This window comes from Fopius arisanus, unplaced genomic scaffold, assembly GCF_000806365.1.
Source record: "Fopius arisanus strain USDA-PBARC FA_bdor unplaced genomic scaffold, ASM80636v1 scaffold00034, whole genome shotgun sequence".
In the NCBI taxonomy this organism is placed as follows: Eukaryota; Metazoa; Arthropoda; class Insecta; order Hymenoptera; family Braconidae; genus Fopius; species Fopius arisanus.
Window position 1 is genome coordinate 499,872 of NW_011887773.1, and position 22,849 is coordinate 522,720.

General features: G+C 40.8%; 2 long non-coding RNA genes across 2 annotated transcripts; both read right to left on the bottom strand.

The window, feature by feature from the left end:
• Positions 1-7,413: 7,413 nt before the first annotated feature.
• On the bottom strand, positions 7,414-16,641 carry LOC105265997 (uncharacterized). The gene is made up of 3 exons (XR_892118.1): positions 16,531-16,641; positions 16,284-16,411; positions 7,414-7,514 (listed from the first exon to the last, which is right to left on the bottom strand). It is a non-coding gene; the product is annotated as an uncharacterized lncRNA (long non-coding RNA).
• Positions 14,881-15,618, bottom strand: LOC105265996 (uncharacterized). Its single transcript, XR_892117.1, has 3 exons — positions 15,473-15,618; positions 15,295-15,399; positions 14,881-15,111 (listed from the first exon to the last, which is right to left on the bottom strand). It is a non-coding gene; the product is annotated as an uncharacterized lncRNA (long non-coding RNA).
• Positions 16,642-22,849: the final 6,208 nt, after the last annotated feature.

Below are 22,849 nucleotides of genomic sequence, written 5' to 3' on the forward strand. Positions count from 1 at the left end.
ATAGTCGAATGTTAGAGCAGCTACTGCAGACAATCGATTTGGAAGACGAGAAACATGAGCTAATTAATCGATGCAATGAAGAAATAGGTGCAGCACGAAATGTTGTACCCGACGTGGGGGGTACTTATTTTTATTGCAGGTTCTAGGCTCGAAGGAATAAATCCCACCAATAGTTTATAGGTATTAAAATATGAGAGTTTATTACTCTAGTTATGACATCTGACTGATTACAAAGATTACGACTAACACATGTCGGAGCCCGATTTGGATCTGCCTGCTGCATACCCAAACGGCCTCTTAAATACATAATTGTTTGTGTGTCATTACTTGGTCAGCATAATCCAGTTATGTTAGCAAGTGTCACGCTGACATTGCTGGATGTCCAAATATTTAACTATAACCCAATTAACCAAAATCTGGGGCATTTTTATTTTATTTATTTATTTATTTATTCATTTTGTTCTACATTAACTGACTCGTCTAGTACCACTGCTCTAGCATATTGGTTATTATCTATTGGGAAAATATAAAAACGTCTAAATACATTTGATCATTCTGATCAGCCTGCAGCACTATATATTTCGTTTAGACTCACGCCCGGCTGTCGTGCATAAGACGTGGATGCGTCGCGTCTGCTCTGTGCTGAATATACACATATTGGTATTAATACTACTTGCATTCAAGACATTTTTTAACCACCTACTGATTGTCTGACGAGTCGTTGTATGAAAAATTTTTTTAAAAGTTAACAATATATAATTATTCTCCAATCGTCGATACTGTTCTGTTATTATTAGATAGTGGTGTAGAATAGATGCAGTACAAAGACCGGGATCGTCTGTAAAATACGGAAAAGTGAGTTTAAGTTGTACCTTGGTTCTTTCGAATGTTTTTGTTCTGTCTGTGATTGATATGCTGAGCTTATCCTCCAATATTTCAATATTTGACAATCGTATTAATGAGAGTGTTTGAACCCTTTTAGCTGTGCTAAATGCCAAGAGCATTACCAATCTCTTTGCTATTATTTCTACTGAAAGATTTTCGTAAGGGTATAATGGTTGGAAGTAGTTCAATACTACCTGGGGATCCCAGATCTTCGAATATTTGGGTGTCTTTGTGTGTAATGTACGCTTAGATGCTCTAGATCAGCAAGGCCTAAGCTCATCTTCTAGGCGACGAATCTTTTTGAGGATAGCGTTGACATTCTTTCTATTTCTAGCGAACTCATGATAATATTTCAATAGACTGTATCTACTTTGTTCTTTTGATACTTGACTCAAAAGCAGTTTCCTGTACTGTTGGAGACCGCACAGAAAGACATAATGAATCTAGAGCAGGCATGGGCAAAGTGCGCTCAATCGGCTCACCTAGCTCCCAACCTCAATTAGGCCAATGACTATAAAAGAAGGGGTCCTATTGTACCGTGCAGGTAGTTGCAGGGGCGAGACCACGATGCTTGGCTCAGAGTGGGGGCATCGTTACGTCAGTCAACGCGCAAAAATTTGAATTTTTGAACGAAAAATATGAATATTTTTCTTGCTGCATTATGCATTGTTAAAAAATATCAATTAATCATTTTTCCCTCTATCAACTTCCGCATAAAATTCCATTAAATAAATTACTCTGAATTGAATATTTCGGCAGCAAATTAATTGAAAAAAACTGTTGAAAAGATTTTTTAATTTTTGTTAATACTGTTTGAACATTCCCTCAGCAGTATTTTAGAAATTTAAAAGAGTTTTTACCGTGAAAAAGCCCAAGAAAACAAGAAATTTGAATTCCATAATTTCATGACTTTTTGACTTTATTTCATTATATCGATCCCACTGTTAAACATTTGAAAATTCATCCATTTCCAGCTAACCACGAAAATGAATGATTACTGCAGAAAAACATAAAAATTATTAGCTGTAGAGAGTGATCGAGCAAAAATAATGGAAAAATGTTCACAGAATAAAAAATATGTGGTCTGGCTCACAATTGTGGAGTGAGTGTCTGCCAGACAATTATTTGGGATTTGTTCCAATATGAATATTGAAAGAATAAATAGATTCATACAAAAAATGAAGTTAAAAGAATCCGTTCATACAAATTATTTGAGAGAAATTTCCTTGCAGAATTTTCATGGTAAAATCATTTTGAGTTATCTCCTTTGGCTGCTATATCGGCAAAAAATTAAAAAAATAGATTAAAATGTAAGGAAAAATCCCATTCGTTTCAAACCCAGAGCTTTCGGTGGGACATTTATATTAAAAAAAACTTCTAAAAGAATACAATCACAAACTTATATAGGTTTGGTTTTATAGGTTAAAAACGACGAACTTATAAAACTTACATACATAATTTATTGATTGAATTTTAAAGAACTGACATCTCATTTTTTTCCAATTTTTACTAAAATAATTAATCAACATTAAGGTAACCAAGAAATAATTAATTTCTGGCACCATGTTGTTTGAACCATTACCCCCGATACACCTGAGGATTTACCACGTTCAATTGGTGAAAATTTGTTTGAATTTTTAGGCGGTAAGGTTTTTTAAATTTGAAAGAAAAGCGGGCGGTGCTCTCTCCGTCTAACTGCGCCCCACTTCGTACACGCTGCTACTCCCACCCTGACTACGCTGGACTCCACGCAATTGGGGTATTGTATTTCTGATAATGGGTCTAATAGGGTTTTATGGCCCCGGCTCCCGAGGGTCCGACTTTGCCCATGCCTGATCTAGAGTACTGTAATACTGACGGTGTATTACAGGGGGCACTGTTCGTCAAATTAAAAATTTTGAACTTGGAAATTCTATAAGACCGACATAGTAAAGCATTACTACCATATTTGATCACAAGGATGGGACAGAGAAATGTAATTCACAGTCCTATTCTGATTATTCGTTATTTCACAATTCTCGTTTCGATTGCACGATATAACAAATGATGTGAATGGAAATTCATTGATATAATGTTATAAATGTCTTGAAGAACAAGCATTCCACCCAGGGTTGCCAGATGTGGCGCTTTAGCGCCAATTTGGCGCCCTCGCCGAGCATTTTGGTGGTGGGATTGCCCGATCGGCGCTATGGCGCTATTTTGACGCTTTGGGATTTTGATGGGATATTCGGGTAATATTAACGAAAAATTATATCTCTCGCTTTATTTTAAAACGTGTTCACCAATCAGGTGTTCTCACGTTGTCGCCGGTAGACCGATGAGTACACGGCCTGCCGTTCTTTCCGTTCCTCCTACTTTACAATTGTCGAAGAAGACCATTTTGGATGATCGAGAAATGTCGAAACGGAAATATAACAAGGCTTGGGAAAACGAAAAGTGGGCTGAAAGTTGTAACACCCTTTCGTCTTGAATAACTTTCTTGAGCATGAATAGCTCATTTTTGCAATTATTATAGATTCTTTTCGAACAGGCTGGCTGGAGAAAAATGGAGATGGGGTTGCTGAAGACGGATCATATCAAGATGGACACTGTAAACTCTGTCGAATAATAGTGCGCAGTCATTCATCAGACTTGAAGAGACATGGCAGATCCAAGAGTCAGACTGACAAAATGTCATTTATACGTTGTAACGTGATATTTTCGTGTGGGGGTTGAAAATACCAGTTACCTTTGCCCTACTTCCCCTAAGCCTAATAAAACCTGCTAAAATTTGAATCAAATGGGCGCCAGGTAATTTTTTGTAATCATCCACTAGCACTTAACGAAAATCTCGCCTCAACGCCCAAGTTAACAATCGTTAAATATTACTATTCGCAGCCCCTCATAGTTATCATTGAATTTTGCCTACACGGATTATCGATCGGCCATAATGCGAGGAATGTCTTCTGCATAACGCTAATCGGCCGGGAAATCGATGATTTCCGGAATTTGCCCGGGGGGCATCCGGAGAAAAAGAAAAAGTAGATCCAATTCACCGGGAAACGGCAACATCGAATGCCGAAGGCCCAATAATGCGATACAAAAATCCCAAAGAGTTGTACAAATTATACCCCATTGATGAATTCCACCTCGAGGATTATCGATCGACGATAATCCGAGGAATATCCGATAACTCGGAAGGACTAAAGAATAATAAAAAGAAAAAAAAAAACAAAAAAAACGTTAACACCTCGGACTCGAACCCACCATCCTCAGAACTGAAGAGAGTGTGAGAGAGAGAGAGAACCACTGGCCATCGCTGGCCGTGGAGAATTCGTTCACCTAAGATTGCTCCTAAAACTTACAATTTCGAGAAATTTTTGAGAAAATGCCCACTGGCGTGGCCAGGGGAGCCCCTAGTATTTTGGGGAATCATTAGCGAGGGATTAACTCGCTCGAAAACCATCCAAAAAAATGGATGAAAAACATCAGCCGAAGCTGGGGGCCAGCTCGGAGAAAGCCACGACAAATCGTGGAAATAACCACAATAAAATCGTGGAAAAGGCACTCAAAAGACACTAATTACTAATGCCCAACTCACCTTCGGGGGTTTCCTCCCCTTCCTAGTGGTCTTCCTGACCATAAGCCTCCTTAATGAACTTCACGTAATCCTCGATTGCTTCAACAGCACGTGTACACGACTCGTCACGGTTAATGTATAACTGATATGGCGAGGTCAGTCTAACAGGTGGGTCACGCTCAGCTGAAAATCAGGCGCTCCCTGATTGGCTGGCGTTAGTTGCTAGTTGTGGCGCGGTGCCTCTAGCGACACTTCAAATTTAAATTTATAACCGATATAATCCTAACATATTTTCATTCATTTAACGGGGTATCGGGGCCGTTTTAATCACTTTTCCTGGGGAGCATGAGTAGTAAAAAAAATCTTTCTTGCTTTAACCATAAACTTAAAACTTAGTATTTCCTACTAATCTCCAATATTTATTAAAATTTCATTTTATCGCTAACCCGTAAGCAACCTAGCGATCCGGAGCGAATAAGGGTTGCACTCATTCCCCACGGCCTTCCACCAAAAACAGAAACGTAAACGTAAACGTAATCCTAATCTAATGCCTCCTCTGATTGGGAACGTCAAATTCCTTTTGAACTCGGAATGTTTATTTAAATGACAGGATGGCTCTAATTTTGGCCCCTCTTCACGGCATTTTAGGCCCTCAACCCTAGCCCTAGATCCTAAATTTTTTGACTCTAACTAAATCAGTGGCTCGGTGCCCCTGGGCGCGATTATCCCCCAAATTTTTGTGCATAGTAGTGGAGGGTTTCGGCTTCCCTAACGGACATCCCCACATGCCCGTTACAACGTCCACCAGCCAAGAGCAAAATGTCGAAGTATGGTACAGAGAGTTTTCTCGTTTTTTTTTTTGCATTTCGATCCGTTTTATTGACTGTTTTGGTTTCCGAATGAAATCATCGTAAATGGTGGATATTTCGATTTTCTAATTTTTTTCCCTCTGCATTTAATCAGCAAGTCAGCGAGGCATTAAAAATTGCTGCCATCAAGGTTTCTGCACATTTCGCGGTACATTCAGCTATCAGAACAGTGGATCATTTGGTTGATGTTGTCAAGCCCCTTGGCAAGGGTAGTATCATTGAAGACCTGAAATTACATCATACAAAATGTTCAAGTATCATCAAGAATGTAATCGCAATGTTGACAGAATTGGTTGCAGCAATTGGAAATGGCGCATACTCCTTGATCGTTGACGAGTCAACTGATGTTTCAACAACCAAATACATGTGTCTCTGTATCAAATATTTTAATACAACACATGAGAAACTGGTGACAGATTTCTTGGGGTTATTTCTCGTGGAAGATGCTACAGCTCAGTGCCTCTACCAGAGTGTTTGTGAATACTTGGAGACCATCAAGCTTCCGAAGAAGAACATGGTAGTTACAGGGACATACGCAGCGAGTAATTTATGTGGACGTCAAAAATCCCTTTACGCATTGCTGAAGAAAGACATTCCTTATCTGCAATTACAGAAATGTTCCTGCCATTCAATTCACCTATGTTGTTGCAAATCATCAGAAGAGCTACCTTCTTCATTGGAATACATAGTCAGGGAAGTTTATAATTGGTTCAAACTGAGTCCACTTCGTCGTGCGAAATACAAAAGATTGTTTGATACCATTAATACAGGCGTGGAAAGCAATCACTACCGTCAATTGATTCAGTTCGCTCAAACCTGCTGGTTAGCATTCCACGATGCATGTAAGATAATGTTGGAACAGTGGTTAGAGTTGCAGACTCATTTCAGAGTCGTCAGCCACTTAGAGAAATGCTATGATACTCGAACGATTCACACCATGCTCGTCGATGATTCCCACCGACTCTATTTGCTATTTTTAAAACACGTCCTCGGCCAAATGCAGAGTCTGAACTTGACCTTGCAAAGTGATAAGATTGATGCTGGAAGTGCATATGACGAATTGTATACAACGTTCTTATCCTTTGCTAGCAAGATACTCAAGCCGAGTTTCCTAGTTGTCCATCGAAATGGAGAGAATCTTCTGCATCAAGTTTGCGATGACCTGGATAATGAGTTGGCTTTTTTGCCACTGGAATCAGTGGATTTTGGACTAGTTCTGACGACAGAACTAATGAAGATGAAATTGAGTTCTGACAAGGTACGAGAAATGAAACAACGCTGCTTTGGTTTCTTAAAACGATTACTAGTAGAGATGTCCAAACGATTGCCAGTGAGCATGGAAATCTTCAAGAAGCTACTCAGTCCATTGAAATGCCTTGGTCCTGAACATGTGAAATTTCCCGTCATCGCTGAAGTTTTAGAATCTTTCCTTGATCCAGCGATAGATATAGCTGTCTACGAGTCACAGTGGGAAAAGTTGCTTTTCATTGACTGGAAAATTCATTGTTCTAACCGTCTCCCAGTTAGTATCATTGATTTCTGGCCTATGGTATTTGCTTTGGTAGATAGTGCTGGGAGATTCTCTTTTAGAGAGTTAGCCGAAACTGTTCTGCATATGCTATGTGCCCCAACGAGTAATGCATGCGTCAAACGAGTCTTGTCGGCCATGAATCTAATCAAGTCTAGAGTACGCAATAAGACGGGAATGAGCATGTTGGAGGCTCTTCTGAGGATCAAAGTCCAGTTCAATGTCACGGGTCAATGCTGTACGACATCTGCACCCAGTGAACAGATATTAAGGATATTTAAATCCGGTAACATGTATGGAAGCAAGGACGATGATGATGTCGAGGCAGCCATCGGAGAAAATCATGACATTTTCGAGATGATGGACGATGTCTAATGAAGCCCGCTGAGACGATCTATTCTCTATTTCCTATTCAATTTCTTATGATTGATAACATGTTATACTGTTATATTCCATATTCTATAAGAATTTCACTTAATTTTGCTGAGAATTATAGATTACTCGTGTTATTCTATACCTTTTAATAAAGAAACGCAATGTTCTATAAAATTTTAAATAATGTGCCATTGGCGCGTTAATGGCGCTTTTCGAAATTCGTTTGGCGCTCTCAGGCGCCCCCACCTCATCCACCTGGCGACTTCCCCTCCTCAGTATCTGGCAACTCTGATTCCACCTGTAACATAAAATATATGAATTTGTGGGGAAAGCTCCAGGTATATTATCAACAGAATCTCATTCTGTCCACAGACTTTTTTTCTCACAGTATGAGGACAAAATTATTGATGAAAAGATTGGAATGATTTTTCAATTGATATGAGAATATTTCATCTGTAACACTTTTCCCCGAAGTCGTCCCGGAGGTCGACGATAATTATTACCTTCGCCCGTTCCCGTGCTCGCATCCTAAAATCCAACCGAATTACTGCGAGCGCCAGCTAGCTCGTTATCGGCCAAAAGCTAACGAAAAACAAAGAACCACAGCGAGGGTAGGGAGGTGGGGTGCCCTGCCTCACCCGAGGTCCGTAAACCTCACAAATCCAGAAAAGTATCCGAGATCCAAAAGAAAAGCATGAAAGGACAGGACGAGTGGGGCTGGAACTCGTCTTCGCGACAACACAAAATTCTAAATCCGTAAAACCATAAATTACACCAACCGGGGTGTGATCGTAAAACTACCCGCGAGCGGCTAAAGCCGATGATGAAGGGAATGGAAGCAGGATGGCCTGGGGTTGCTCAGGATGCAAGGTCGTGGAGAGAGGACCGGGCTCGGATACGCGAGTCTAATAACCGAAACCTAAACCATAAAATAAAGAGAACAGACGGCGGTTGGGAATACTGAGAGCATACTTGCGGGAATGCAAGGCATGAAGGGCGATCTCTAGGAATACCTAGCCAAGAGCGCGACGTGAGACAGCGGAGTGCCGGTAGGCCGAGAGTGTAAGCATTATTTCACCCGATTGCACACTATCGAGAGCGTGACGGATCTACTAAGGTAGTCCCAAAATTAGAAAGCATATCCAGGCCGAGTCAACCTCTCACCCAGCAAACGGGGGGAGTATTGCTCCCACCCGGAGATCGTCACGAGGGAGAGCGTAGCCCTCACCGAGAGAACATGAAGACCAATGCGGGGCATTCGGATCCTACCGAGGGCTCGAGAGAGAGAGCTGCCAGTGGTCCGCACTGGGAGCCAGCCGAAGCGACTCTGTCGAGTGAGTGGGTAGTCTGGGCAGTATTGCCGGTGCCTGCCACTCTGAACTACGGGTCGATGGGCTGCCGTGTCCCGGGACGTGCTGCCCTCGCCAAAGGGAGGATATCCCTGACACTTGCCTCTCCTGGAGGGCGCCGAATTCGAACGTCGCCACTGACCCCTTCGAACAACCCCTTCGAAGGCTCAGCCGTTCGAATGCCTACCCCATTTAACATGGAGCGCTCATACTCCAGTATGAGTCCTACGCTATGTGCCAGGAAGTCTCATAGAGGAGTTGGGAATGTTTCCACGTATCCACCCTGTGGTGTTGCCTGTCTCCAAGCCTCCTACCACTCTAAGCACTCGGGCCCCAGTCCTCACACCCTTTCGACCATTCGAGAAATTCCCAGGGATGGTCGAGATGGCAGATAAAGAGAACCAAAATATCCCAAAGTTGGTTTAATCTGCGGGATTCGTGAAAACTCCGTTACACATTAGTTAAGTTAAGTTTAGTTTGTGTTGCGGATGGCGGGCAAGCCTCCCTTTTGCCACCGAACTCCGTTGTGAGTTATTGTAGCTCCGCTTATTCTTAGGTTGCAGATTAAATCTCTAGCCCGGCCTTTATAGCCAGTCTTGAGAAGTCCGAACCTTTTTTTTCCCTGATCTGATCACTAGTGGGGAAGGCAATTCCCCAGCATTGCAATCTCGTCACGGCTAATGCTGGGCAGTCACACATGATGTGCAGGCGGTCCTCTGGTTCCTCTTTGCAAAATCTACACAGGGCATCTTCGCTGATGCCTATGGTTTTGCAATGGGCTTTAAATCTCCCATGTCCTGTGAGTAACCTGATCACTGTGCTCAGGTCTTTCTTGTCCATGTTGAGAAGCTGTTTGGCTCTCGTGCTGCTTGGGCCAAGCATAGCTGCCCTGGCTTTCCTGCAGCCCTCTATGTTTTTCCAACGGTTAGTGTGTTCCCGCTGAATCTTGTTTTTAATGGCTTTTTGGCCCACGGCTGAGGGGACACCAACTGGTTGCGCTACGGTTTCACATAGTGACCCTTGCTTCGCCAGTCTGTCCGCTTCGTCGTTGCCGTGGATGCCTTCGTGTGCTGGGACCCATGTCAAGGTTATCTTGTTGTGTTTTCCCAGCCTTTCTAGCTCCTCCATGGTTTCCCAGATTAGTTTTGAGTTTGTGTTAGGTTTTAGGAGTGCTTTGATGGCGGCCTGACTGTCTGACCAAATATATATATACTTGTTCATCGTCTGCCGATTTGCCAGAACTTCAGCGCACTTTTTGATGGCCAAGACTTCTGCTTGGAATACTGAGGCGTCGGTCCCCAGGGACCAGCTATCCTCATAGTGCTCCATCGGTTCATATAGTCCCGCTCCATAGCGGTCCTTTTGTCCTGAACCGTCCGTGTACCAGTGCATAACACGCTTGCCTGGTGTTCTCTTGACTGTTTTCCAGTGTTCTCTATCAGGTATATAGTACTTATAGGAATTCCTGATTTGATATTTCTTGGTGGTTCTGTCCTGAACTTTGTTCAGGGGGTTTTTTTTCAGGATACTTAACTCCGTATGTGCTGCCCTGGCTGGGTTCTATTACCCTTGACATACTAGCCTGTATCCTGTTGATTCTGCTTTCCCCACTAGCAGCAGGTCTAGCGGCGGCAGATCGAGGGCCGCCTCTAGTGTGTCTGTGGGTGTAGTTTTCATGGCCCCGGTTGCTTCTCTCAAGAAATTTCCTTGGAGAGCTTTTAGCCGGTTCCTTACTTCCGCTCTTTTCGCCCCGGGCCACCAGACTACCGCCGCGTACATGAGTCGTGGCAAAAGCACCATTTCATATAGCCATATGCTGATTTTGGGGCTGAAGCCTCAATCTCTGCCCATGGCTCTTTTGCATGCCCACGGAGAAGCATAAGTTTTGCTCAACTGTGTTTTGATGTGCTCCTTCTAATGGAGTTTCTGGTCCAGTTGAACTCCTAAGTATCTCACTGAGGTGGCGTATGCAATTTCTGCTCCACCTAACCTCAGTGGTCTAGGGGTTACCACTTTGTTTTTCCTGGTCAATATTATTGCGGACGTCTTTTCAGGGTTAACTGTCCGTTCCGTTTCGCAACTCCATTCTTACAGCGTCCTTAGGGAAAAGCTTAGCCTATCCCTCAGCGTGTTTAGGAACTTGCCTCTCGCGATGATGGCCACGTCATCGGCGTAGCCATGTACTAAGAGGCCTTGTTCCTTTAGTTTTTCTAGAATTTCATCCACTACTATACACCACAGAAGTGGAGACAAAACCCCACACTGTGGACATCCTCCTACTGGGCGTCCTTCTATTTTCACTCCGTTGTGAGCTGCCATCAGTGTCCTGCTCATCAACATGCTTCGTATCCTGTCTGTGATGGTCTGTGGATAGCCCCTCTTTGACATGGCTTTCATAATAATTTCGTATTTGGTGCGATCGAACGCCCCTTCGATATCAAGAAATATTCCCATTGCATAGCGCTTTCGCTGTATTTCCTCTTCAACTTTTGCCACCAGATGATGCAGTGTGGTCTCTGTAGACCTTCTCTCTCTATAGGCGTATTGACATGAGGACAGCGGCCGGTCTATTAGCAGTGAGCTTTTTATATATCTGTCCATCAGTCGTTCCAGTGTTTTAAGGACGAAGGAGGTTAGACTGATGGGTCGGGAATCTCTTGGCCTGACGTGGCCATTTTTTCCAGGCTTGGGTAAGAACATGATTTTGGATTCCCCCCACACCTGCGGTATGGTTCTTAGGGCCACACTGGCTCTGAGAATTTTTGTGAGTGGACCCAAGATGGTATTGATTCCCTTCTGCAGAAGCACCGGGTAAATCCCATCTGGTCCTGGTGCCTTTAGGGGTTCGAAAGAGTTGATTGCCCATTCCACCCGTTGTGGATACACGACTTTGGCTGCTAGAGCCCAGTCTTTGGGTTTGTATTGCCATCCCGGCGTGTCAGGTGGTTGTTCTTCTACTCCCTGCCTCCTGAAGCCGGGGAAGTGTTCATTCAGCAGTAGTTCTCTTCCGAGGTCCAGGTGTAGCTGCCATCCGGTCTGATCAAACAGCCCAGGTTGGCCCCCTGCCCTCCCAAGACCTTTACCAGCCTTGATGCCTCGGAGAGACTCCCTATGCCACTGCTGCACTTCTTCCAACCGTCGGATCTGGCTTTTGTCGGAGCTTTGTTGTACTTTCTCTGGAGATTCTTGCGTTCTTCCAGCGCCTTACTCTTGTGTATATTATCGCAAGAGTTCTTTACCTTATTCCACGCCTTCCTCAGCTGGTTCCGTAGGCTCGCTGTGTGTTATTCCACCATCAAACTTGTTTGGTTCCCGTCTGGGTGCGTGGGACACAGTTGTTTTCAAAGGAACGTCTCACCGCCTCTCCGAAACTTTCGGCCGCGTTCTCTAGTTGCTTTTTATTCTTGAATTTTCCAGGTTCGTCCTGGATTCTCAAGGAGAGCTCCTCCCTGTAACCCTTCCAGTCTGTGTTCTTTGGATTCCTCCGTTGAATTATGTCCGTCCTTCCAGTCAGGCTTAGGCGAATTTGACTGTGGTCTGATCCCGAGGGCTCTTTAGAGACCCTCCAGTCTCTTACCACGTCCACCATACCCGTTGTGCAGATGGTTACATCCAGCACTTCATGTCTTCTGCAGTCCATGAAGGTTGGTTCGGTTCCCCTGTTTAAAAGCATGCGGTCTTTTTCCATAATGAAGTTGTGTAGGGCTTCTCCTCTTGCATTGGTATTGGAGCTCCCGCATCCAACATGATGGGAGTTAGCATCGCAGCCCAGCAGGTGTTCTAGCCCGTACTCGTTCATTTTACTGATTAGTTCCTCCACTTCCAGTGTCGGTGATGGCTCTATGAAGTCGTAGGGCAAGTAGGCTCATCCCACTATGCACGCCGAGCTCCTGTCTCGTATTTGGGTTTTTATTTTGGCTACTGCCAGGTCCCCATTACTGAGTTGTGGTAGGAAAGTAGCCTCCATACCTTCAATCAGGAGGCAGGCTCTTATCCTGTTTTCCTTAGGGTTTGCGCAGAGTACCTTTCCACAGCCCCTAGGCCTTTCACCTTCCCATCCACTAGCCATGGTTCTTGGATGAGAGCTATAGCTGTTTGCATCTTTGCTAGCGTCCTACAGAGTATAGCTGAGGCGTTCCTGCTGTGATGCAAATTAATTTGAACTATTTCGTTTGTCTTGTGAGTCATCTAGAGGCTCATTTGACTTGGTCGGTAGTTTTATCTTCCTCCATGCGGTTCTTCTCGAGCAGCTTAATGGTTGCCCTTTAAGCCCCGCAGTAAGGTCTGAAGTTGCAGTTTTTTAGTCCCTGCAGCGACTTGTCTCCGATCAGTGCAGCGAAGTGGGTGCTCGAAGCTCCTTTACTTACGCTGCCCATCACGACGACCCAGCCATCGGGGTTCAGTCCCTCGTTTTGCTTTCCCATGAGCTTGATAGCTTCTTGGGCCGAGACTTCTTCATCCTCTACCTGCACTATTACTCGGTGGCGTTTTGGCAGTTCTTCTGGCGCCAGCACACGTAGGGTTTGCTCTCTTATTTTATTCTCGGGGAATAGGCTCTTCAGCCAGATCCCCGACTCTTCGTCGGTGCAGCCCACTATGGCCGCCCGTCTCTTTCCCAGATGCCCTCGAAAACCGGTGCCTTTGTCCCCTCCTGCAGGGAGAGGATTTGGGACCTAAACAGTCCCGTCAGGCCCTTGATTACTTCTTGGGTGATTTTTTGATCTGGGTAGTGCTCTGGAATGAGCGCCCATCTGATCATTTGTTTAGTGGCCTACGAGTAGGTAGCCTTGTCTGTCTTAGGCTTTTTCGCAGGTCTCACTGTTTGAGGGCTTGGGGTGTTGTGTTCCGGCGCCGATCTTTTCATGGCCTCCAACTTCCCACAGTCCTTATCGCCACTCGTTTGCGAGGGAGTTCCCTGGGCTTGTGCCGCCCTGAGGGCCTCCCTTTCTTTTTTGAAGCGTCGCCTTGCGGCGCCGCTGTGTTTGATATTGTTCTTCGAGAGTCCAGACATCTTTAGGTTTTCCATCTGGTTCATGCTGGCTCCAGATGGAGTTTGTGTGTTCTGGTTCTTTTCCATAAAAGTCCCACGAGTACCGCTGTTATACGTTGTCACCCGGGCAGAGCTGCGAATGCCCGGGGTTTGGCTACTTACACTCGGAGATCGCCTGGTATCCGAGGGCACCGTTTATAACGCGACTCCCCTCGCGTGACGCAGCCTTCGGCACGGTGTGGAGACGCCGTGCCAGCGAATCATGACCACTGGCACGACGCCCCCGCGCATGATACCTGTGGCTTGGGAAGCTGGTCCGCGACGAGGCTTTAGGCTCTCCGCTTGGTTTCCCATTGGGAAAGCACTATAACCATTGCAAACCACTTTTTTGCCCCATCTCCCGTGGGGCTCCAGGTGTCTCCACCTGGTTCCCCACCGAAGACGGGTTAATCCGAGTGGCCACCTCCTATCCGCCACCCGGAGACGCGCTCGGTCGGTTGCTCAACCGCGCTTTCCGCACCCCAGTCAAGGGGTTTAGCGAGACCCGAACCGTTACACATTGCATGATGTAAATTTTCTTTGTTAACGTAAATTGGAGTTTTGCTGCTCAATTTAAGTGAAGAAACGAGAAATGGATTTCAGAATCTTCCTGATTATCTAGGATGATAAAAAATTATTATGAACTATTATTTTTAAATTGTTATAAACTATAAGGATGAAAAGGCGAAATAGAATGATTGCCTGCAATTTCTTCATCAGTATTATTTTAAAATATCATTATTATTTAGCAAAAGTTGTAAAATCCACGCGATACGTCTCCGAATCTTTTTCGGCAGCTTTTGTCGAAGTCTGTGCTATTTTTCATCATATTGAACACAGAAAGAACACGAGACTAGCTCTATAAGTATAAACAAGTATCACACCTAGAATTCAAACGATACATAACAAAAATATAAAGAAATATTAAAATATATGAGAGGCCTCTTTCCAAGCTCCACTCTTCGTCTGAAACAGCCCCAAGAAATACGACTTTATTCAGATGCTCGCCAATATGTCGACTTCTGTCTAATTTCTTAGTGTGACCAGCCTCTGAAAAGATCCTTTCTAATGGCACAGACGTACTGATGATACTAACGTATCGAACGGCCAATTCGTCCATTGTAATGAATGCTGAAATGAGTTCCATCGTATAGGAAGAGCAAGCAGGAATTTGAGCGTAGTTCCTTCAGTTTTCCCATCGGCAACTTGTAATTGTTTCTATTCATCGCGCGCTCCAACACTTCTAATAATTTTCATAATTTCTCGAGCAATATTGATCATTTCAGTGAGTTCTGTTATCTCATTCAATGTTTTAAGTACCACATATAATATAAAATGTGCGAAACACCAGAATCACCTCTCTGCGCCGACCAAACTCTCTGTTCCAGCTTGGTCCAGTCCATCTCACATGTCAGAATGTAAAATACAGTCTTCGTTAGATTTGAGCTGTGGGATTCTTTCATATTGGTATGTCGAGTCGTCACTAACTTGGTTACAGTCTTTCGAGACGGTGAAGTCTAGTGAGGAGCAATAACTTTCATCAAATTGTGGAAACCTTTCTTGTTAACTATATTCAGAGGCTCTTTATGTTTAGAAATCATCTATATCAACGTATTCGCTTTAGCGAAAGAATTCATCTTCTCAAAGGCTTTATCAATTCGCGGCAATCTATGCTTTGACATAAATTTCTTGCTCTTTACTTGTGGTTCATCACCATTTGTCGATTCACCGCTGGACTCCGCCCCAGTATTCCTCCTTTTTCTAGTTCCTACACATAGCAATCGATGCTTTCGGTCCAAATGGGCCTGTAAATAGGATGTTCCTACATAATGCATTTCACGTATGTGGCAAATGGTGCAGGAGGCGTGTGTAGCATACTTATTTTCAAAATAAACACACGGAACTTTTCTGCTTTGTCCTCGATGAATTTTCTACAAGCGATAAGTTTTTGTTCATTGCAGAATCTTCACCGGAGCAGTTGACACAGCTTCGTTAGTATTTTTCCTATTATTTTTTTAGGGGAATTTTCCGGGGTGATTACCACCACATCTGAAGATTGAAGATGCAGTAAAGTGTCACTGAGTACGTGTCAGAATAACTGTCGTGATGATGTAAAGGTCCAGATAGCCTTGGTATTGGTCTTTCGACTGGTGTAAACTCAACTTCATCACTTGATCGATACAAACAATCAATAGTTTTTCTGGTTGGGTTCCACATTACCCTATCCGGAACATAGATCAATTGAGTAACGTCCCACGTCGACTTATCATCACCTGTATTATTTTCATTTCAAATACTAAACCGTCACTTTGAAAAAACACTTCACTCATAGAAGTTTGACTGCAGCAGAAAAATGATTCACATGAATCCAATAAAAAGTTCAATTGAACATTACCAAATAGCATACTTTCTGAGGTAAATCAAAATTATTGGAAGAATTATTTCTTGTGAGACCTTCGGTATTATTATTACCTTAAATTGTCATTTTATCCAACGAAATTCTTCATTTTTAATTAATGAACATTTCTCTTATTAAAGGAATTTGTTATTTGAATTGGCAATGAATAAATTTATTGATTTGAAAATTAACTAATTCGTCGAAATCAGAAAGAAATTGTAAATGAGAATTCGTACTTGACTCAAATCACCTATGTTCCTGGGTTTACAAATTGAGCGAAAAACTACTCACAGTTGAATTGGAGATATTTTCATTTTGATAGTCCAGTTTTGGCGAAGAAAGGCTCGTCATTGATATCCAAATAAATTGTGTATATCTCGGAATCCATAAAATAGAAAAATGATGTGGTTAAGCTCAATCTGTGAGAAATGATCTCATTAAAACATATTGAGCACTTTCAGAAAAAAATCAAAACAAATTCAAGATTTAGGTTAGGATTTTGTAAATACTCCATGCTTAATGAACGAAACTAGCATACCTTCAGTGTCATCTATTTTGTTTCTTTTCGTTCGAATTCAAGTTTTCAATTTTGAGTGTTATAACCCATCATGCTCTCAAAAGTCCGAATGTACAATTTTTACGTCGTGTCCGCGAGAGCGTGCATCTCTGTGTGTGTATGTAACAAACGTTTTTCTCGATTGTACGCTAGGTGATTGATGGAACTTAATAATTTTTTTCTCTCAAATATAGGTAGTTTTGAGCTCTATTTACAGTTGTAAATTAAATTTCAATTAACCCCCAAATTTTGTTAATTTTAATTTTTTTTCTAAAATTGGTATTGTCACGATAACTTAAAAAAAATGTTTAAATTCGTTAAATAACGGTTCAAAATAATCGTTGCAGCCTCCCACTGACCGAACTCGAAGATGAAGTTGATAGCAATAATCGCCAGCTCAATTTTTTTAATTAATGAAAAAAAAACGAAAAAATCAACATCAGACCATTGTAACTATTCATGTATATTTGGTTTTGTACGGACTCAACCAGGAATTTGAATGCTCATTCCAACGCTATTAAGTCAGAGTTGAAGTATAATTACGATAACCAGCTCGATAAATTTCATTTTTATAATAATATTCGGAAATTGTAGAATTTTCGTCAATTTTCCCTCAAATTTCAATATTGATGATTTCTTCCATTATATTGTTTTCAATTCATCTCGTTATGTGTAAATAAATGTTTTTCAATAGAATATAACGAAAATTTCAAAGTAAATGTAGAATATTATGTTTTCGTTGGTTTTTTCTCAAATTAAGGCTGTAAGTTGCGAAAGGTTGAACCGAAAACTGTCAATCACGAATAATTAATAAATGGATAACTTCAGTCATATAATTCACTTCTTTTGATGATGAAATTAGAAGCATGAAAAAAAAAGACAATTATGGAGTAACGGACTACTTGAGTACAAAATAACGAAAAATGGAATCATCTCCATTAAAAAATTCTCATCAAAGATTATATGCAATATTCACCTTCACATCCATGATCAATCATCCTGTTATTGAAAATCAATCTTTTGGTGTATGTTTAACGAAATATGGTCGTTCTTAGCAGGCGAGTGTGACAACATGGTTCTGCAAATGGCTGAACAAAATTTCCGCGCATTTTTAAAAATAAAATCATCCGATCGTATCACATATACCATGAAAACTGATAATTCAATAACAATGAATTTAGAAAATTGGAAAATGTTTCAAAAAATAATCTCCTTTCGTAATTTGTTCAACGATATTTGCGGAAAAAAATCGGGAATCGATATATCAGCCCGCGAAAATATCGGCTGAAAAATACCGATACATCGACATCAAATATCAGACCGTACTGTAACCTACTTTCGATATTTGTCTATTACTAATTCATCTAGGCCAATGGTAAGTCTAGCTTCAAGTTGCCAGTTATACCAAAACGTGAACAGCCCCAAGTTGCCACTGAAAACTTATTTTTTCGAGGTTTCCGCAGTAAAACGAATATATATAGGAAACCACATTAAAAACAAAAAGTTTAGAGAAAATCTGAGGCTATCTGTGGGCTAAAATTTCTTTTTATTCTTCATGAAGACTCAATTTAATTTAAGAAGGAAACATTCCGGTAAATGTTAAGAAAGCCGACCTCACCCCCGATTTTTTTCATTTCTTGAGGGTATTCCTCAAGGGGTCTCTAACCTACCATCGAAATTCCATTTGTCGGAAACGCACAGGAAGGGAGATATCGCCGCGTAAATTCACCGTTCTGAGCGTTCCCCAGGGCCAACTACGTGGAGGTGCTGGTGTTTGTGGCCCCAAAACATCACATTTTAGCAGATAATTCGACAACTGGATATTATATAGATGATTTTAAAGGGTTCCACACATCGATGCATGTGGAACCTTTCCACACTTCCTCCGCTGCTCTTCTGTAGCAATACATTAAATTATAATTAAATTTATGCACAATAAGGTCAGAGGAGTGTGCACTTGCATCGACCCCCTGAATTGGTTGGTGAATTTACTGTACAGGCGGGTAGTGCACAGCGACAGTCTCTATAAATGTGTCATTCCTATCAGGAATCTCGACTCCACGGCTGAACAAGTGCTCAGCCATATATCCATATATCCAAGTGTTCTTCCCAGATCCCCTAACTGGGGTGATCACCCTTATGATCTTGCCACGATCTTTTAATGTTCTGGGCACATGTCTCATTGTCGACAAAAGTGACTTTGTGATTTACCGTGACGTGGTTGTATCCCTCTTCGCACAGGCATTGATTGCTCTTCACTCTCTCATTTCTTGATGATGCCCACAAGCGTGGCAGAGGAACAGTCCGGCACCACGGTGATGATGAGAGATTTTGATCCTCTCTCCAGCGCACCGAACACCTATTTCCCATCTATTATGCGTCCTCTTTTTTTTTATTTTTGGTGGCCGACTTTGGTCTCGTCAATCTCTACGATGACACCATGTCCATCAATTCTCATGGATCGGTCTTTACACACATCTATGAGGACCTCGCGAATGAAATTAGCCCAGTCGACCACCGTCGGGTGTGACAAGTCCAGTGCCCATGCGAGAAATGCTTGACGGGGTAAGCCTGTCGTGAGATACAGCATTATGAATTAAATCACTCTGCGTATGGTTATGTGTGTGTATAAACCATGAGCCATGGTACGCACTCGCTTTGGTGGTACAGTGATTATCTTAGTGGTAGTAGTACTGGCGAGCAATCCCCCTGAGTCCGCAATTATTGAATATATTCCATATATTCGAAGTCAATTAAAATATTTTTTTGGTCTAAATTGCTCAATTCATGAGGAATTAATTTCATTGGAAAATAATGTCACTGAGAGATAGAATGCTTCTAATTTGTTTCATCCTTTTGAAGCTTGATTTTCTTTTTATTCTAAAATACTTAACTATTTGAGTCGTTTCAATATTTTTTTCCTTCCACCAATTCTTATGGTACACGAAAAAAAATACCTTATACTTCAAAGAAGTATAGTATACTTATTTAATATCTGATTATAGTATATAACTGATTTTCAATGATAATATCGGTAAAAGTTGATTCCCCCACCATTCTAATATCTATTTTGAATACGCTAAGTGGCACACAAACATTTATTGTATTTTTTTAAATATGAAAGAAATTGTCACTAATTTTCTCCTTCAAACAACAAAAGTTTTGGAATTAGTCTGACTATACAGTTCTCGTTGCTTTTGATATTTCCGGCTATTTGGAACAATATCAAGGACGTAGTGAAAGTTTAGAATCACTCAGACATTTCGAAAATTCAGTAGAGCTATCTTCCAATCGTTTTCAACTTGAAGGTATTCGAAATTGTTCAATTATTTATTGAAGGTTGAGTGTATTCACTGAAGATAAACCATGTTGTTATTTAGTATTTGCATAATAGTTATTAGAATCACAGGAAAAACGTTTTTCTATAGATATTATCATTGAAAATCACATATGACGATTAAGTATAAAATATAGTTATGACTGTTTACTGATTTAATTCTGTCAATAATTTACAGGCGTTTTTTTTTAAGATTCAGTATAATTTTATTGAGATCCATCATATTTCGAGAAAAGTTTAAGTATCTACGAAAACGGATAAAACTTATAATGGTGACCCATTTAATAATACGAATTGTATCACGTATAAATTGAACAATTATGGAGACGACTTAATTGGTAAAATTTCCCATGAGATAGAACTGAAAAAAAATGTTTCGTCGAAATAGGGAAATGGAAATATATAGTCATCTCATCATTTCAAATATCATTAAAGGGGAAACGCTATCTCAGCAATTTATCCAACAATTAGCGAGATGAACCGATACCGACCATAATTTGATTTAACCAAAAAAATAGGTGAGATATACCATTCTAGGTATGCACTGATAAATTTCGTCGCTCAAGAATGATACAAACTATACATACATAACTGCCTTACTGAAACCGAGAGGTTTATATTGTCTGAGCCATTGGGTATTCAGAGTACGTACCTTATCTTCCTATCCGGGATGCTGTCAGCAAAGTTCCTGAATAATGACAGGCCCAGCCATATCAAGCTATATTCGCGTGTTCAGTTCGGTGTGTCCTCGACTCAACGTTTCTTCTATGCCATATCTAACCAGTTAGAATATGCCTAACTATTCTGTTTCTATAGTCAAGGGTGGACATTTTCACGATAATATTATAACCATTCTCTCACATTCAGTTCCTTAAGTGTTGATGAAAATGCCAAGATATAATTCTACTAATTATTTTCAAGAAGGATCTGTCTTCATTTATAAGTGAATTATATTGTTCTTAGAGTTGCTGGGAGGAATTGCGCGTCTCATTCCTAAATGATCGGAATTAATTAAAAATTCTTCTTTGAATATGATTGCGTACGTGAATTTAAATATGAAAAGCAAAGTCCAACTTTTTTTTTTAATTGATTTTAAATCGAAGAATAAACGGCAGATAAACATCTAGCAGCGAATTCAGTTTCTGTTTTGATGAATATTTATAAATTTCCATCGTCAATTACGGACAAAGTTGCATTCAAGCTGTATAAAGTAAAAGCATGCTGTCTGGTTAAACAATTTACATTAGTTTACTAAAATGATTGAATAAAAACAATTGGTATATCGCTTTTAATTTGTGTTAATTTTCAAATTTGGTCGTGCTAATAAATTAGCCACATTCGTCCAAAGGGATATCTCCAATTAAAAGAAAAAAACTCCATTGCCATCATAATTACATAAGTATATTAAAATGTAATCCATAATTACTATTCCTCCAATTTTCGTTTCTCATTTTTCCGTAAAACTGATGAAAATGTAATGTACGTTGTAACCCCGTTATAGTGAACGGATTGATTCCTTGAAGGAATGAAATTAGTAATTTTTTATATTTGGATGTATCTACGGAATCTTCCCTTCTCCATTCCTTTAAACAGTATGTGATTTTTATAAGTCTTATAAATTTAGTTATATTCCATTTAACACGAAGTAAGGTATTACAAGCCTCACCAGTACTTGGCCTTACCCAACATTGGCGACGGCTGCACGGTTGCTATAAACCCTATAGAGATCATAATACGATTTGAAATTTGCCTTCAAGTCAGTTTTCATCTAATTCAATGTACTTTATTCCCATTTTAATCTTCATTCCGCTTAGGTGTGATTGGTTCATGTAATTAGTTCGTGAATTAATTCAATTTCACAGAAAACTTCTCGAGTTTTAAATGAGACACCCTGTATGGATTTTCGATGGGGAATCATATTATTTACAAGTATTTACATCATGGGAAGGTATGGGAGCTCCAACACTTGAATAAAAATATGATATGTGATGTATGATAGTACAGATTGTTGACTACAGAATACTAAAGAAGATCCTATACGTTCTCATGATGTAAATAATTGTAAATAATACGAGTCCCCTCGAAAATACATACAGGGTCTTGTATGTATATAGAATTTTAAGCAGTGAACATTTGATGGAAATTAAAAATCGGTTTTTTCAAATAATCTCTATTATAAATAATCTTTGTTAAGAACATTAGTCTTTTTTAGCTGCAAAAATGTCGTAACGATAATCAATTAGAAAATTGCTATGTTTTTTTAAGTCTTCACCGATCAACTGACTATTGTCATCGGACCAATTTTTCGTATAATTCATTACTCAAGCGGCGAATGACGTTCTGAAAAAAATTTTTAATTAGATTAAGGCAAGACGGTTCATTCAAAATAAAAAGAAAAAGAAACCGCCTGTTACGTTTACGTGGTAAGTGGGTGGACGAATTTGCAAGCAAATCAAAAACCATGAAGCGTGAAACCTCAGGTGTTGACATGTTCACGTCCTATGTTTCATCAAATAATGAAATTGGTTCATTCTTTATGTTATGATTCATAGATATTACAGAATTGCATGACTGTTCCAAAATTTCTTTATCAATACCAAATTTTATTTGTGACTATTTCTATCTTCGTCATTCTTCATTCCATCTCCTTCATAAAGATTTTTAATATTTAGCTGAATACATCACTTTTGAGATAAAAACCTACGTTTTTTAAAGCCAGATTCTGCGAGTCATTGATCGCCACTCCATATGCTATTGGCATGGCGAACTGTTTCCACGTATTAGGAAGGGGAATTCATTTTTTGAAGTTCTACATTTTCGTTTTGACAGTACAAATGTTTTTCATTGTTTTTCATTTCAGTTCACTCTCTTCACTCCGTCTAGTGAATTATGTATTTCGGCTACGTAAATTACGAGATTTACGCTGTGAAGTACGAGGTACGACTTTCCAATTGACACTCTCTT